The sequence below is a fragment of the Pinus tabuliformis genome, chromosome 2_2 (genome assembly GCF_031772625.1).
Source record: "Pinus tabuliformis cultivar Carrire ecotype Pingquan chromosome 2_2, CPIR1, whole genome shotgun sequence".
In the NCBI taxonomy this organism is placed as follows: Eukaryota; Viridiplantae; Streptophyta; class Pinopsida; order Pinales; family Pinaceae; genus Pinus; species Pinus tabuliformis.
Window position 1 is genome coordinate 267,630,689 of NC_142300.1, and position 16,093 is coordinate 267,646,781.

The following is a 16,093-nucleotide window of genomic DNA, read 5'->3' on the forward strand; positions in this document are numbered from 1 at the left end:
TCAATATGCATATGAAGATCTTTCTCCTCCACGTCATTACAAAACTCTCTACACCCTGTCATGTGGAACGAGGCACCTGAGTCCAAGTACCACACACTCCCCATCATTGTGTTGATCATGCATGCGATAAGGGTGAACTCTAGCTCAAACTTTGAAGCCAATGCTTCACCTGCTACTCCTATTGCAGACTCCTTCTTGCTATAATTTTTGTGTGGACACTTTGTAGCATAGTTCCCGAATTTTTTTATAATTGAAGCATTTTATTTTGGACAAGTCTTTCTTCTTACCCTCTTGGATGTATTCAGCCTCACCCTAGGACTTCTTTCCCTTGGCCTTCATTCCTTTTCCCACTGGAGAAAATTATTCTTCCTCTTCTTTGGATGAAGTTCCACCTATGGTATTTCACCTGATCCCTTCTTGTACTTAATCTGACCACAACCTTTACCAATTTGGTAAATTTTCCCTTCCATTCATCGAGTTTGGGTAGCTATGCCAGGACTTTGGAAGGCCTAGAAGAGCTAGGCTCACTAGATGATCCTCTACAACAATCACACCAACCCCTTCAAGCTCATCCTAAACTTGTGTAAATATGGTGAGAAACTGTGAAATAGAATCATTCTTTTGCATCTTAATTTTCCAAAGTTTATCTTTGAGGGCTAGTTTCCTATGCTCATTGCTATTCTTGAATAACTTTGTTAGTGCCTTCCACACTGCGAAAGGAGTTTATTTTCCGTGAATATTTGAGACAATGTGGTCTTGTACTTCCTCCAAGATTATTCTCCTCGCCTTGGCTACATCTTTCTTCCATTGGGCTAGATTTTGGGCATCGGCTGATCCTGGTTTGGGAATGTATGTATTGACATAATCCGACAATATATTGTCATCAAACACTACCTCCATGTGATTCTTCCATGCAATAAAATTCGAGATGCCTTCCAAAGCATACTCTAATCTCAATCCAATAGATGTCATTCTCCCAACTCTTAAGAGATCCTGCTACACTAAAGCTGAAACTTCGAACGTTCTGAGAAACAACTTCAAATTTCTTGTTATATTGTGAATCCTACTCTGATACCATGTAGAATTATGGTTATAAAATTCCAACTGCTCAATAATTGTAATCTAAATCTTGAGACACAATCCTACTCTACTGGTCGAAATTCAATTCATAATTTAGAATAACATTCACAAACATGCATCAATCACGTACACAGATACACAAATTTATCTAGGGGAAACCAACTGGTCAAAACCCCTTCATCATGTATTGCATTAATCAGATCGATAGAGATGTATTACAATTGCTAGCTCGGTATGAGCTCAATCTGCAAGTGAATAACCTATATCTCTGCATGACTGAATACCTCTAGCCAACACTTAGCCTCTTTATGCCTCATACAACCTCATATTTCCTTACACAAATCCCAAGGAATTAGGCCCTTATTATTTAGGAATTTACCTCCAATTGACTGCACAATCCACAAGGATTGATATGTGATTGTATTGAACACCTGTACACTCAAGAATAGTCTACAACTGATGTTACATTGCCTTGGAATCTCCACCTCAATTGGGTAACTCAAATTCTCTGCATGCATTAACTAATTTTGGTTGATTGATCAGTTGAATGGATGATCATCGAGTTAGACTGAAGTCACACTACTCAGCTGACCTTCCACTAGTTCCTCCAACAGTTGGTACTAGTTTAACTGAATACAAATTAATATAACTGAATTATGTTGCTACAAATTAGCAATCACTCATGCTTAACTAAACTCAAGCTCTCCAACTAGAATTAACCGAGTTAACTGAGTGACAAGTTCCATGTCACCTCAGTTAAGTACCTCCAAGTTTTTTGATGATGTGGAAATTCAAATTATCTCTAGTTTGACCAAGGCAAAGTCAATTTGAGATTTTCTTGCTACACTTATCAACATGGGATTTTTGGTTTCGTAGCAAACCCTCCACTAGATGCATCATGGAAAACTTGAAATCCATGGTGTTGCTTGCCAAAATTGGTGTAAGATCCAAAATATGAGGTTAAATCTAGCAAGATTAAAGAATACACCCAATATATCCAGGATCATGATCTAATATGCAAATGTATTGGATTATGGCCCTATGAAAAATCTCTGATTGGGTGGATTTGAAACAAATGTAACCTCTAAGGTCAAATATAATTGGAGTTAGTGGAAATAGATTTTTCATAGTCATTTTCTCCACTTTGGAAGACAAATGGAGAGTTTTTGAAGGAGGGCCATGTTTTTTCACTAATGTAGGGCTATTATTGTGATTTTGGAAGGAGCAATATAACCTAGAGGGTCCTTCTCTTTTCTCTTCCCAAGGAATCTTGGAGGGAGTAAACTCTTGAAGGTGTTGGCAATGCCACTGGAAAACTTGTCGAAGTATTAGGGGCTACTAAGAGAGGGAGGTACACATCATATTCTTGAATTTATGTTTACATGAATATCTTCCAACCTTTTCCAACCTCAATAGATATTTACGATCAAGATAGTGTTTGGAAGCAGTCTCTAGATTATGAACATGTCCCTTTTAGATGATGGCATTGCCAGGAATATGGGAATCTTATTAGGTATTGTCCAATGAATACCAAGGAATTGTATAAATCACACCCTTCTCAAAAAGGGTAATATGATTTGGGAAAAGGCCCCCAAAGAAGAAGAGATTTGAGTCCTCAGGGTACCTCAAATCATGACCAGATCCCCATATTTGGAAATAGGTTCGGGTGTCTCTCTTATCCAATAGAGTCTCCAAAGCAAGACCATTTTCAATCAAGCATGTAATTAGCAAAAGGAGATCCCATAAACATTTATCAAATCCTATAGAGCCCATGTAAAAGTATTTTGAAGAGCACCAACAAAATTAATACTTCGACAAATGATTAGTTCCCCTTTAGAAGAATCTAAAGTAGAAGTGCTACTAGAAGATATGTATTTGGATGACCCATAAATGATTTCCCTTGCAGAAGAATGTCATGGAAAATATGTGAAGGACATGCCAAATTATAAAGTTAGGATTTTATATAATGCTTATCTTCAAAGCAAGGAGAGAAACCAATGGGGTTCGAGTTCTTCACAGTCTAGTCTTGGGGTTCAAATGAAGGATTTCAAGATGGGCTCTAGGTAAGACAAAGAAGCCTGAAAAAATGAGGCTGCAAGAGCAATATGACACTTACCCATGAAGATGGTGAACGATTAGTTAACTTAGGGAAAATCATGGAAATATTAGATGAATTCCCTCGCTTGAAATCTTGAATCTTCAAGGAGTTTCTATGTGGTCATGCTTGTTGTAGTAATTTTTTTATTGTTTGTTTTTTGTATCAGCTTGTTAGTATCAAGAATATCTTGGGATTTAGTCCTTTTTGGGAAATTCAAGCTATATATATATATATATATATATATATAGATATGACAGGAAAAAAAATAGCTCTAACACCACTTGTATAAACCTTAGTATATAAAAGAGAGAATAAACCAGAAAACTTCCAAGACAAACCCTTGAACACCAATAGGATAAAAAAATTCACCATGAACAACATGAGAATATAGAGAGCACAACCCTTGAGGTATGGTAAGACCATCAAATACTCATTGTGGAATGAATTATTGCGTAAGCCACACTTTCTAAATGATAATACAATCCATCACATATCCAATACAATGATATATATGTTTATTATACTATCTCATGAGTATTCCTAACGGTCTTATGCCAACCACCCCTTCTTGTTATATTATTTCATTTTAATTACATAGTAGAATTCTTCCATTTTTATGGCTACATTACATCCATTACCCCCTAGGTACTTCATATTATGTCCCCTCTGTATGCTACAAGCTAAAAATACAACTTAAGTGAAACCACAACCTTAATCATTAGTATTGTTACAAATACAAAATTCCAAATTTGATTGTGAATTAAAAAATCGGAAACAAATTTATTTAGAAAAAACTTAAAAATAAATAAATAAAATAAAAAACAATAACAACAACACATTTTACTATATTTTTTTTAATCTAAAAGAAGAAAAACAAAAACCTCATTTTGGGAAAAAAAACACCTTTTACTCTTTAATATTGAATAAGAAATTTTAGAAAATAAAAAATTAAAAGCAAAATTGATTTTAAATAATTCAAAAATTTAATTAAAATAAAATATTTACAATAATTAATAGCATATAAAATAAAATAAAACATTACAAACTAAAAAGAAAATGAAAACATATTAAAAAAAATTCAAATGAGGTGGGGGCCAATTCCCAAGATTGCTCCTCCCCCTCTCGCACCCACCACACTCACCCAACTCACCATCGCTAGACCTCCCTCCCTACCCACCCAATTCATGGACCACCACAAGTAGCAAAGAACCTCTTAATCTAAGGAGCAATACATTTCACAAGGTCGGGGAAGGGGAATTGGTTGGGTGCAAGGGTGGAAAAGGGGGAAGGGACAATTTCGTGCGTTGCACCCTATCCCTATTTTTCTATTTATTTTTTCTTTTTCTTTTTATTGTTTTATTACTTTGTGCATTTTTCCCCAAAAACAATGTTTTTTTCCTAAAAAGGTAGTTTTTTCTAGACAAATTTTGTTTGTTTTCTCAATCTATTTTTTATTGTAAATTTTAAAAATAATAATAACTAATAAATATTATTTGCAATGATATAGTGATGAAGACCACAATTTCAATTAAGTTGTAATTTTAATTCAAAAAATAAAAGGGGTGTTACTAGTAACAAAACTTTTCCAATGGCCATTATTTACGCTTTCCTTCTCATTGGTCAAGGTTTATGATGGAAGGTTAGAGATCGTTCAAAGGACCTTATTGAGAAGGATACTTGAATATAAAACCAATATAATGACATTCTACTTGATCAATTATCTCAAAAGCTAAATAGGGAATAATTCATCTTTGTCAACCAAATCTCCAACATGGATTACATACAAGGTCAACAACATTAATTTTCTTTTATAAACTTTTAGTTGAAAGGGGATCACATTATGGTTGGGAAAATAATATATGTGCCCTAAAAACTTCGTTTGTTTCCCTCATAGACTAGTGAGATCAACTTATTAGAGCCCCTAACTCCTCTGGGGGATACTCTTCAAAATGTGGTTATGTCTATCTTGTTGAGGAAAATTCACATCCTTTTGACCCTTGTTGGGGGAGGAAACTATGGAAATTGAAATGTCCTTCCAAAAGAAAAACTCTTTATGTGGTCTCTTCTACACAAAAAGGCCCTACTTGGAATAACCTCTAGAAGCATTCCTTTCATGGTCCCAATAAATGTGCTTTGTGTTCACAAGATGTTGAGACTATTGCACATCTCTTACTATAATGTCCTTTCATATAGGTTGTGTGGGACAAAATTCGTAATATGGAAGATCACTCAAATGTTCAGGTAGGACTTACTAATGAAGAAGTCTTAAAAAAATACTTTTCTACACATCACAAAAAACAACATACTTGCGTGGGGGGTCTTGTTGGATATGACTGATATCATTTTCTAAAATTCAGGTTCTTCTTCCCTCAAAATCATTATTTAGAGCTTGGACATTTTTTACTCCTTTCAATGAGATCAAAACACTCAGTCACTACCTATTATTCCTCTATCAATTACCCAAACCAACATCCCTCTATATTTTCTTTGATGGAGCAACATAAGGAACACCCCCCCCCCCCCAAGGTGGTGTTGGCGGAAACCTTTTCCTCTCTCAACTCCACACTATCAAACTTTCTATTGGCATTAGTTCAATGACAAATAATTTTGCAGAATTATTAGCTCTAAAATTACTACTTCTTATTACACATAAATAAGGGTTAACTCATCTTTATATCTATGGAGACTCATTGATTGTCATAAATTGGATGAAATGATTATCAAGTTGATAAAGTTACTCCCTCTCATCTCTCTTCCAAAACTTTAAATAGATTATCTCATCCTCTACTCATATTAGTTTTGATCATGTATATAGAATGAAAAATCAAGAATCAAATCATCTCTCAAAAGTTGGCTTGGACTTAGACCCTGGCATATGAAAGGTTACAACAAACAAGGAAAAATAACAAAATCTCTTCATGACTCTTGGGCCTAGTTAAAATCTCATATTTTATCAACAATTATGTGCGACTTATATTGTCCTTTTTTGGGAGTTAAAAGTTTTTTTTATAGCAATGTATAATGTTATTTTTCAGGTTATCAGGTTGTATTTTCATTTTTGGTATCATAGTGATGTAGTTGGACTATTTGGACAACTATTTTTTGGGGGTTTTTGAAGCCAAGAAAAAGTGCCTTTGGCATATATGGATGTAATTATATACATATATGGATATATAGCAGTAGCGCTACTTTTTTATTTGGGGGGTGATTTGGGTGCTTTGTACACAACAATACAAGCTTTTTTGGGTTATAGTTCTCGTTTTGAGGCCATTTACTAAATATGTTTCCCTATATGAAAATGCCAATAGGGTGTTTAAAAGAGGCATAGTTTGACCAATAAATATAAGCACACAAACTAAATATTCAGGGTGCCCATGGTTCCAAAGTGGGTATCTAATCATCTAGATTAATAGAATTTTTTTTTACCAACAATGATCAAGTTAGCAAGAGGAGGACCCATGTGGAGCGAACATGAGACAAAAAGTAATCAACTTGTTATCACAAAATTTGACCCTGATAGGCTACTGATCAAGTAGACTCCGAGTAACTCTTTCAAACCAATATTTTGGTTGAGGCTTAGCCTCCTCAACCTGAGAGGGCTCTCTCAATAGGTTTAAGATTTTTGATTAATGATTAGATGGCTAACTCTAGGAACTAACATGGAAAAATGTATAACTGGTTGACTGGTTGTGTTAGAGTCAGTCTTGTCAGTCCTCCGTCAGAGATCAACACTCTTTTTGCATTTCATTTTTAGGCGTCTCGCTCGATTCACTCAATTTCATTCCGCTAGGGGCATGCCATTTACTGACGGAAGGACCTGGTCACTCATTTACCCCTTATCCCATGTCCTACTGGCTCAGCTCTGTTTATTAAAGTTCATTAAGACAGTCTTGAAATCATTTACAGTCTTGTTTTTATCGCTTGATAAGCAAAGAGTCAACTTGGTCATTAGGTCTAGGGTTTGCAAATTGTTATTCTCAAAGTGCTTCAATAATACTTGCAGGCCAGAGGAAGGTTCAATAGGTCTCTTATTTCAAGAGTTTCATCATCAGTAATGCTCGAAGATGATTCTTCTCCAAAACTCTGTTTTGGAGAAGAAATCGTCAAATTTGTTTTTGTAATAAATTTGTATTTTAAGGTCTTCCATCATGGAGTACTTCGAATGCAGCCTCTGGTTATCTTTTGCCGAAGTCTAACGCCATCATCTCTGCAGAAAATCAACCAAGAAGCCATCATTCAAGCTCAGAAAATCAGAGAATGAATAAAAGACAGAGTTGTATTAATATGAAAAAGTCTCGATGCCAAACATTGCATAATGGGTTTGTGAGAAACAAACATTAAATTCACCATTATATAAGATATGTTCATTGTTTGAATAGCAATTTGCATCCAAGAGATTCATTGAAGGTCGAAGTTCAGTGGTGAGGAGCCGAAATAGTGTGCTAAGACTGGACCGTGTCTTGAAAAAATTATGCACGACGCATTGGGAGCAGGTGCGGCGCATAGGCGCGACGCGGCGCATAGAGCCGCATACCACAGTGCAAATTTGATCAGGCGTGGCGCATTCAGCCCGTGCCGCGCACATAGCCGACAGGCCAAATTAACATCTCTACTGTCGTCGAAAATCAAACAAAGCCATTCCTTTTGCTCCAATGAAGGAGAAGGAGAGGGTAGGGCGCAGTTGGCACAACATCATCACAACATGATGGACTCCTCCTCGTACTATATTAACCACGACAATGGCGACAATAAAAATAACAACAAGGAGGAGGAAGAGGGGAATTTTTTGGCGAACAGATTCAAACGATTAAGGCTCTTGTCTCCGCCATTAGTCTCATTTCGCGAAAGCCTTCCCCTTCCTAGCAGTTGCTTGACGATGTCACCGCTTTCTATCATGATGCTCCTGCCGAACCACTTGCCGAGGATCCACATGATTTCAAATTGGAAGAAAATGGTACCCATCTCGGAAACCAGAGTTGCAACGCTGATCTTGAGGCAAATGGAACTGAAACAACTTCTTTACATAATGGTCATATATTTCTTGTAAAGACTAAAGATGAAAAGTAGCAGATGCATTTCATGTCAGCTGCAGCATTGAGGAAAACAAAAGAAGCTCGCTTCAAAAGTAATTTGACACATCATCTGTGTGAGCTTAAAGAATTACCATCAAAGAGAGGAGACGACTTACAAACAAAGAGTTTGCTCTAGCTGTATGGTCTTAAGCTGACTGATTTACAACAAAAGGGCGACAGGGCTATGCTGGAAGTTGGCGGAAGGCAAGTTTTCATTTTGAGTTACTTGTCTGGGAATGCCCCTCAGAGATGCATTGTTCTTGAGATTCCCAAAAGGATTTGCTTACCTAAGAATGATGAAAAAAATGCTAAGCATGGGTATAAATGGATGGTGGCTGTGATTCCATGGGAGAAAGAAATGTGTAGGATGGGTAGGACTGTCAAAGAATGCAGTTCTGTAGGTATTCTGATGTGCAGCCAGGAAAGCTTAGCTATTATATATTAGCCTGATATATTTTCAGAACACAGCTACTCACCAATTGTCAGTCTTCCAATTGATGATCATCATCAGCTTGATGGGATTGATGTGCTGGTTGATGATAGAATTGCTAGCAGTCGTAAATCAGACACACCATGGTGGGAAGCCATTTACCAATTTCACAGGTAAATGAGGATGCAGGCTGCTTACAGGGAAGAAGTGGACATACAAACAAATATAATGCTCTTACATTACCGGCGGTTGTGCAATGCAAAACAGGTGGAACCGGTGCTTGCGGTTGTAGAAGAAAATGATGTGGCATCTGCAATTATCCAGTAAATCTCAAGTAATGGCATAAGTAAACTTGTTATAGGATCATCTTTTCGCAATGCCATTACAAGAAAATTCAAAGGCGTTAATTTTCCCGCAACTGTTGGGAAAAATGCCCCTGATTTTTTGTACCGTATATGAGATATCAAAATGAAACCTTGGGCCTTTTGTGGCATGCCACAAGCTACAGAAAGCTCACGAATTCTAAGAAAAAGCCCTCGGTGTTGGTGGCACTGAGGATGACAAAGCTTCATGTTATAAAAACTTGGGTGCCTTAAATTGGTTGTGGGGGAAAACCGAATGGATATATCATCAAGAAGAAATTGCAGGGAAACAGAAACAAGGACCAGGTTCTGCATTATGTGCTGCAAAATTCGGGATGACGAGATGCCTAGAGTTTTATTTAAATGCTTTAGATTATGGAAGCCTGGCAATGAAAGAACTCAGATTGAAGACACAATTTCCAAAATCGTTCAGTAGTCTCCTGATCATCTTTACGGTGATCACTGCACAAGTTTTGAGCCCCCTCCTCAGAGTTCTCCGCGAGACCGTGGCAAGCTCTAAAACAGAGTGGGCAGGGAGGAAAAGAATGGGTGCTATGCTTTATAAAATCCATACACAGTTCATATTTCGACGGGGCATTGAATCCCTGACGAATACAGAATTATGTGACAGGGATGGTTACAAGAAATGTTTGAATGCAATGCGTGACTATTATGGACCTCTTGAACGAGGCTATTGCACTGAACGGACTTGGGAAATCATATTCCTCTGTTCTGAAAATGGAGAAGAAAGCCCATCCCTACCACTTTCAGAGCATCAAGATTGCACTTGTCATTATGTCTGCACGGATTGTAAGTTCTGAGTGGTACATATATTCTTTTGAAGCTGTGAGAAAACACCAAGAGGGAGTAGTTGAGCAGGAGGCCCCTTCATTATTTGTATCAGTGACTAATCAGATGATTGAGAAAAAATGCGCTGGTAATCAAACAATGGTGACACAAGTAATTTCTTCAAACTGAAAACACGTGTTGAGCTTAGCAAATTGCAGCTGGGATTGTTCATTTTTCCCGTCATTAAAGGTGAAATCTTATTTAAAATCCAGTTTTATTAAAAATTAGTTTTATTCAAACAACATAAAAGGAAAGCCAGCAGTCAAAGACCGAAACGCCTAAATTTAAAACGTGGAATATCTTCAGCAGAGAGATAGGAGCGGATCACCCACTTTTGTCTTTAGTCATGATTTCATGGGATCCACGTTACATTTTTTGCCTTTTAATTGGTCACCAGAGAAAACAAGATGTAACGCTGCTCTTTTCAGAATAGGTGGTTGGATTTCCAGCTTCTATTAGTTAATGATTAAACAACTCCCCATTTGTGTACATCTGTTTTCCCACAGATTGAGTCTATTTATGGTATTGAAAATCATTTGTAAAGGGTTGGAGTTTCTGGGAATAGCGTGGAGAAAAACCCAGCACTTTCATTGTACAGTTTTGGCTTGGAGATTAATAGAATGATGCATCTTTGATTCATGAGATCCCTGTAGTGTGAGTTTAGCAAATGTGTTTTTCTTTCTATGTTTCATATGTATTCTGTTATGTTTACCATCCATTCATAATCATTTCTGGTTTAATGCTCTTAAGTAGAATAGGTAGAATTCAGTTTATGCTCTGCCTTGTAAAGCATTCATATTTTGTGTATTTTCTTCTGTCTGAAAAGGATTCATGCGTATGCCCTTTTTAGCTTTTCTCAACAGTCTTTCCACTCCATTTTATTTAAATCTGATTGCTAAACCTCCCGCCTATCTTGCCTCACGAAATATCCTGTGTCTTTGATTTAATTTCCCAACTCATGCGGTCCTTTGGTCCCACACAGCCCAGAAAATTCAGTCATTCAAAAATTGCCTTTTTCCATATCTATTTACTAGCCTAAAATCAATATTCAGTTTAAGTCATCTGAAAACATATTGTTTATTCCGCACTGAGTGTGACCCAGAGAGAGCCCTCTCCTATTCTGGTAGGGCTAGCTACCAGACTGAGCGTGGTTTGTGGTTACCCTGAATTTTGCCTTCCTTCAGCCTAAGACAGATTTAGGCTCTAACATATTGGCGACTCTACTGGGGAAGAAAATGTTTTTCTTGTAGATTGTCTTGCCCCAATACATGTATTAAGTTCAGATCTGATGGTTGATGGTGGACAACGATCAGACATAAGAAGGCTGAAATCATTCACCTGGCGACTCCATTCACTGAAGAATCCAGCAATTGGTGCTTCATGGTGACTCCACTGCAGAGAGATCAGTAGCTTTGAGATTTTCAAGATGGAATGGTTTGCAAGAAGATATGCTCCCATGAGCCGAAATCGCATCCCAGGTTTTCCGAATAAAATTCCGAAGGTAGATTGTTCAAAGAATTTGCCTACTTTTAAAGACGATGGTAGGAAGGACACTGCTCTACATCTAGTTCGATTTCACATGCACATTCGCAAGTTGAAGGTTGATTTTCCTGAATATTTCTTGATGAGGATATTCCTGGCTACTCTGGAAGGTGAAGCCCAATCTTGGTATGAAAGTTTGCCGCCTGCTTGTATTTACTATTTAAGGGATTTTCATGCCATGTTCTTTGAGAGGTATAAAGACTCCTATCCATCATTAAATTTAGTTCAGAGCTGTTGCAATCATGCTTATGGTTTTATTGAAAGCCTTGAAAACTATTATGAGGATGATAATTTCATGGATGAAGAGATCATGGAAGCCCTGTATGAAAACCCATTTCAGCAGCATAAATATGATCAGGAAAATTTGCAGCAGCATCAAGATTTCAATACGGTGGAAGATGAAGGAGTTTTGCATCTTGACAATCGACACGATTACATGAAATGGATCAGTAGTATGAGGAAAAGTTGTACACTCCTTCACTTGAAATTAATGAAGACAATCACTGTTTGAGCAAGAGAAAACAAAAAGTATTATCTGAAGACGATATAGATCAACTCTTGAACGGTCATGTTCCAGCTCAAGTTAACGCAGATCTGCGGTGTGCACATGGTCAAGAAGGTGACTGTAGAACTTCTTCCTCTTTTGAAAAGGATGACAGTCCTGTAAGCAGCTTTATAGATCAGCAGGTTGAAAATGGTGAAAGAAAACGTGTCGTTTCAGATCTGTCCATAGAAGAAGACAGCATGCAAGGAAGTCCAATTCTAATTCCAGAATGTGATAATGTCAAGACAACTATTTCAGATAGAAATTCAGATTGTGATGACCAAGAAAACCTTGTACTAAGTCCCATGAAAGAGAATTCTGCTGCTGAAAACATCTGGAATGATGAAAACAGAGTTTTGGATCCATATGTTCTCATGTCATCAGAACACAGTCTTCATGAAGAGGTAATCCAGTCAACTCATGAACAACAAGATGAGATCTTTGCTCAAGTAAATGAAAAGGTTCCTCTGGATAAATTTATGGTAGATGATAGAAATGTTAGTGTTGGGTTTCAAGAATCATCTGAAGTTGCTTTTCTCATGATTGATGAATGTGATGAATGTAATGAGAATCTGGCTGTCATATCATATGAAGATGATCAAAACTATATTCAGACTTCGTTAGACCAGACCATTCAGGATTCCCTTTCGCACTCTTCCTCATATGTCTCATGTTTTGAAATGTTCTTTGAAGAGGAAATCTGCTCATTTACTTGTTCAGAATTTTTTGAGGACCAGGAACATACTGTTATTGAAGTACATTATGAAGGAAGATCAGAATCAAAGGAGAAAGACACCTTGCTCTTTCAGCAGGAGGAAAGACTTCATGTTTTTCAGGATCCAATGGCAAATCTGTTGCAGTCAGCAGCGAAGGTGATTATTGCAGTATTTAGTGATGAAGAAGATCATGGTCAATTATGTTTTTGGATGCCCAAATACCAGTATCTGTTGTTGACCAGGAGTTCTGATCAAGAGAATCAATCAAGGAGGCATCTACTTGATTGGTTACATTGGAAGACACACTATACAAGATTGTACATATTACATTAGTATGCAGGTGGCTGTCATCATAATTTGAAACCCTTGAATCTTGATGGACTGCTGCCATTGAATAAGTTTTGTGAGTTCTTGTTTTAGTTAAGTCATTCATGAGTCATTTCCTTTTGCATTGAGTCAGTTTTTTCAGTCATGTTGGTTTCATAATTAAGTTAGTCTAATTTCCAGTCAATAAAATGAGTTATGTTGGTCTGTCGAAATAATGGTCATATATTTCTTGTAAAGACTAAAGATGCAAAGCAGCAGATGCATTTTATGTCAGGTGCAGCATTGAGGAAAACAAAAGAAGCTCGCTTCAAAAGTAATTTGACACGTCATTTGTCTGAGCTTAAAGAATTACCATCAAAGAGAGGAGACGACTTACAAACAAAGAGTTTGCTCCAGCTGTATGGTCTTAAGCTGACGGATTTACAACAAAAGGGTGATAGGGCTATGCTGGAAGTTGGCGAAAGGCAAGTTTTCATTTTGAGTTACTTGTTTGGGAATGCCCCTCAGAGATGCATTGTTCTTGAGATTGCCAAAGGCTTTGCTTACCTAAGAATGATGAAATAAACGCTAAGCATGGGTATAAATGGACGGTGGCTGTGATTCCATGGGAGAAAGAAATGTGTAGGACGGATAGGACTGTCAAAGAATGCAGTTCTGCAGGTATTCTGATGTGCAGCCAGGAAAGCTTAGCTGTTATATATTAGCCAGATATATTTTCAGAACACAACTACTCACAAATTGTTAGTCTTCCAATTGATGATCATCATCAGCCTGATGGGATTGATGTGTTGGTTGATGATAGAATTGCTAACAGTTGTAAATCAGGCACACCATGGTGGGAAGTGATTTACCAATTTCACAGGTAAATGAGGATGCAGTTGCTTCTTACAGGGAAGAAGTGGACACACAAACGAATATAATGCTCTTACATTACCGGCGGTTGTGCAATGCAAAACAGGTGGAACCGGTGCTTGCGGTTGTAGAAGAAAATGATGTGGCATATGTAATTATCCAACAAATCTCAAGTAATGGCATAAGTAAACTTGTTATAGAATCATCTTTTCGCAATGCCATTACAAAAAAATTCGAAGGCGTTAATTTGCCCGCAACTGTTGGGAAAAATGCCCCTGATTTTTTGTACCGTATATGAGAGATCAAAAGGCAACCTTGGGCGTTCTGTGGCATGCCACAAGCTACAGAAAGCTCACGAATTCTAAGAAAAAGCCCTCGGTGTCGATGGCACTGAGGATGACAAAGCTTCATGTTATAAAAACTTGGGTGCCTTAAATTGGTTGTGGGGAAAACCGAATGGATATATCATCAAGAAGAAATTGCAGGGAAACAGAAACAAGGACCAGGTTCTGCATTATGTGCTGCAAAATTCGGGATGACCAGATGCCTAGAGTTTTATTTCAATGCTTTAGATTATGGAAGCCTGGAAATCAAAGAAATCAGATTGAAGACACAATTTCCAAAATCATTATGTAGTCTTCTAATCAGCTTTACGGTGATCACTGCACATGTTTTGAGTCCCCTCCTCAGAGTTCTCTGCGAGACCGTGGCAAGCTCTAAAACAGAGTGGTCAGGGAGGAGAAGAATGGGTGCTATGCTTTATAAAATCCATGCACAGTTCATATTTCGATGGGGCGTTGAATCCCTGATGAATACAGAATTATCTGACAAGGATGGTTACAAGAAATGTTTGAACGCAATGCGTGACTGTTATGGACCTCTTGAACGAGGCTATTACACTGAACGGACTTGGGAAATCATATTCCTCTGTTCTGAAAATGAAGAAGAAAGCCCATCCCTACCACTTTCAGAGCATCAAGATTGCACTTGCCATTATGTCTGCACGGATTGTAAGTTCTGAGTGGTACATATATTCTTTTGAAGCTGCGAGAAAACACCAAGAGGGAGTATTTGAGCAGGAGGCCCCTTCATTATTTGTATCAGTGACTAATCAGATGATTGAGAAAAAATGCGCTGGTAATCAAACAATGGTGACACAAGTAATTTCTTCAAACTGAAAACACGTGTTGAGCTTAGCAAATTGCAGCTGGGATTGTTCATTTTTCCCATTATTAAAGGTGAAATCTTATTTAAAAGCCAGTTTTATTAAAAATTAGTTTTATTCAAACAACAAAAAAGGAAAGCCAGCAATCAAAGACCGAAACGCCTAAATTTAAAATGAGGAATATCTTCAGCAGAGAGATAGGAACAGATCGCCTACTTTTGTCTTCAGTCATGATTTCATGGGATCCACGTTACATTTTTTCCTTTTAATTGGTCACCAGAGAAAAACAAGATGTAACACTGCTCTTTTCAGAATAGGTGGTTGGCTTTCCAGCTTCTATTAGTTAATGATTAAACAGCTCCCCATTTGTGTCGATCTGTTTTCCCACAGATTGAGTCTATTTATGGTATTGAAAATCATTTGTAAAGGGTTGGAGTTTCTGAGAATAGCGTGGAGAAAAACCCAGCACTTTCATTGTACAGTTTTGGCTTGGAGATTAATAAAATGTTGCAGCTCTGATTCATGAGATCCCTGTGGTGTGAGTTTAGAAAATGCGTTTTTCTTTCTATGTTTCATATGTATTCTGTTATGTTTACCATCCATTCATAATCATTTCTGGTTGAATGCTCTTAAGTAGAATAGGTAGAATTCAGTTTATGCTCTGCCTTGTAAAGCATTCATATTTTGTGTATTTTCTTCTGTCTGAAAAGGATTCATGCATATGCCCTTTTTAGCTTTTCTCAATAGTCTTTCCACTCCATTTTATTTAAATCTGATTGCTAAACCTCTCGCCTATCTTGCCTCACGAAATATCCTGTGTCTTTGATTTAATTTCCCAGCTCATGTGGGTCCTTTGGTCCCACACAGCGCAGAAAATTTAGTCATTCAAAAATCGCCTTTTTCCATATCTATTACTAGCCTAAAATTAGTATTCAGTTTAAGTCATCTCAGACCATATTGTTTATTCCTCACTAAGCGTGACCCGTAGAGAGCCCTCTCCTATTCTGGTAGGGCTAGCTACCAGACTGAGCGTGGTTTGTGGTTACCAAGAATTTT

General features: G+C 37.4%; 1 pseudogene; it reads left to right on the top strand.

Annotated features, from left to right (window-relative positions):
* Window positions 1-9,110: 9,110 nt before the first annotated feature.
* Window positions 9,111-9,863, top strand: LOC149192331 (uncharacterized; annotated as a pseudogene).
* The last annotated feature ends 6,230 nt before the right edge of the window (window positions 9,864-16,093 follow it).